Source organism: Vombatus ursinus, unplaced genomic scaffold, assembly GCF_900497805.2.
Source record: "Vombatus ursinus unplaced genomic scaffold, bare-nosed wombat genome assembly UNPS02014794.1, whole genome shotgun sequence".
Lineage (NCBI taxonomy): Eukaryota > Metazoa > Chordata > Mammalia > Diprotodontia > Vombatidae > Vombatus > Vombatus ursinus.
The window spans coordinates 23,957,695-23,960,518 of NW_020954572.1; the positions used below are offsets into that span (position 1 = coordinate 23,957,695).

The 2,824-nt window shown below is 37.6% G+C and overlaps 1 pseudogene; it reads left to right on the plus strand.

Annotated features, from left to right (window-relative positions):
* The first annotated feature begins 905 nt into the window (after positions 1-905).
* Positions 906-2,154, plus strand: LOC114048807 (annotated as a pseudogene).
* The last annotated feature ends 670 nt before the right edge of the window (positions 2,155-2,824 follow it).

The window sequence follows — 2,824 nt, forward strand, 5'->3', positions numbered from 1 at the left end:
AAAATAGATAAATAATAATTGTTTTTAAAAAATTTTTTAAAGAGTCATAGAGTTGCAAAACATAAAAAAACTTGTAATAAAAAAGTCAATCTGCAACTTAGAACAAAAACCTACAGTGTAATGCATGATTCCTGAGAAAGAAAGTGCCTATTAACTTACCATAATATTCATTTATTTTCATCCTAAATAAATGTTTGGTCAAAAAGAAAAGATAAATAGATAGAAGCATTTATTATACACTTGTCTTACATCAGGCACTGTTCTGAGGACACAAAAACAAGAAAAGATGGTACCCACTCCCAAATAGTTTAATTCTAATAGGGCCAGACAAAGCATAAAAGAGGGGGTAGAGAGCAAAGGAGGAAGATAATGGACAAGGCAGCTGGTAAGCAGGTGAAAATGACCAGAGAATGAGCTCAAGTTAAATGAGGAGTCTCAGGGGCTTCTTAAGTCTCTTTCAGCTCTAAATCTATGATCTTTTCATACCATCTCCAATTTTTACATTTAGAAGCCACCGTAGCACTCTGGGATGCTTCAACCAATCTCTGAATGAGGAGGGCAACAAGGAGAATAAAAGGGATGCACTGATAATAACTGTAGATAAATGCAGTTCCATTAATTCTAGCATTTTCTTGGCTTGTCCTTCAGAATCTGTCTCTACTACGGTCAAAACCATACCAAATTGTAGTTGTTATTGTTTGTCCTCTCTCCCTGCCTGCCTGCCCTGGCCAATGACACTGCTTCAGCTTCCTCTTGCCTTCCAGGAGTGCCAGGCCTGTCTGTGGAAGGTTAGATAGCCCCCATCAGCCACCCCACCCTTTTCCCACTCTCCCCCCTCCTCCATTCCTCCCTACATCCAGCACAGATCTGAAGGTGGCAGCTGCGACAAGAGAAGGAGACAGAAGATGGCAGGACGGCTGCTGGTCTGGGTGGCGGACTGTGGCACGCAGTGTATAAAAACCTGGATATGCTGGAAATACAGAACCGTAGTTTATTATCCCTTCATGTATTGCTATCAAGGAGTCTGCAACAGCAGGAGATCAAGCAAAATGGAGGGTGATGAATGGTTTGATAATCTAGACTTCTTTATTGGGAATAAAGCAATAGAAAAGCGAACTTATGCAACAAAGTGGACAATCCATGGTATAGTTGAAGATTGGTACTCGATGGAGAGATTTATGGAACAAGTGATCTTTAAATACCTAAGGGCAGAATCTAAAGATCATTTTTCCTTTTGGCTGAACCTCCACTAAATACAGCAGAAAACAGAGAATACACAGCTGAAATTATGTTTCCATCCTTTAGTGTTTCAGGCCTATACATAGCTGTATAGGCAGTCCTTGCTTTAGCTGCATCTTGGACATCAAGACTGGCAGGAGAGCAGACACTGACTGGTACAATTATAGACAGTGGAGATAGTGTCACTCATGTCATTCTTGAGGCTGAAGGATATGTTACTGGCAGCTGTATCAAGAACATTCCAATTTCTGGGAGAGATATGACATATTTTATTCAGCAGTTACTGAGAGGAACGAGAAGTAGGAATTCCTCCTGAACAATCCCTGGAAACGGCTAAGGCAGTGAAGGAACATTATAGTTATGTCTGTCCAGATTTAGTCAAATAATTTAACAAGTATGATACAGATGGGTCAAAATAGATTAAATAGTATACTGGAATCAATGCAGTCTCAAAAAAAGAATTTTCCATTGATGCTGGTTATGAACAGTTCTTCGGTTTAGAAATTTTCAGCCAGAGTTTGCTAATACGGACTTCACATGACTTATCTCAGAAAGAGTAGATGAGGTAATTCTCCCATTGATGTCAGAGATACTCTTTATAGGAATGTTGTCCTCTCTGGGGGTTCAACCACGTTCAGGGATCTTGGATGTCAACTACAATGAGATTTGAAAAGAATTGTTGATGCACGGCTGAAACTAAGTGAAAAATTAAGTGGTGGTAAACTGAAACCCAAGCCTACTGATGTGCAAGTCATCACACACCATATGCGGCAACATGCAGCATGCTTTGGAGGATCTATGCTGAAGAAATTGGACTTATTATTTGCCACCACCACCCAGTGTTTGGTGTCACATCTTAAAATTGACTTCATAGTTGTAACAGTTAAGGAAATGGGGAAGAGTTCATCTTCCTGATTACCTGTTCTGTCTGGATGGCTGATATTAAGATAGCAAACTGCCTTGATGAGAAAAAGACCAAATATAATTCAACAGGAATATTTTAATAAATGTACCAACATACAAATGAAGAAGAAAGCCAATGTGATGAAAAGTGTTATTCTTGAGACAATATTTGAATCTGTGTGTAACAAAAAGAAGTGGGTTTTAGTTCTTGCTGTGAGCAATTATTTTGAATATTTATGGATTATCCAAGATTTGGTGGAATTGAACAGTATGTGGATAGCTCTATCATGCTTGAACTGTACACTTCCAAGTGTATTATGCAAGAGTTTGTTTATATTTCATACTTTTTTTATACCTTGAGGAAAAAAATGTAAAAGAAAAATGTTCATATTTGAGGAAAAGAGAGACCAGCTATAAAGTATTTTTTTAAAAAAAAAGGCCTCATGACACTTGCTTACATGCTTATGTTATTCTAGTCATTAAAATTTTCAACCATCCAAAAAAATCTGGTTTTCTTTGCAAGTACTTTTTGGATCTAAGGAGTATCTTAGGATTAACTGATGCCTGCTTTCTGAATACTCTCATTCTGTTTCTTGCTTTAAAAGAAAAGTAAAGGAAAGATTGTTGGATCAGTATTGCAGTTATGTAGTGTCATTTCTGATTTTAAAAAAATTTAAATTTC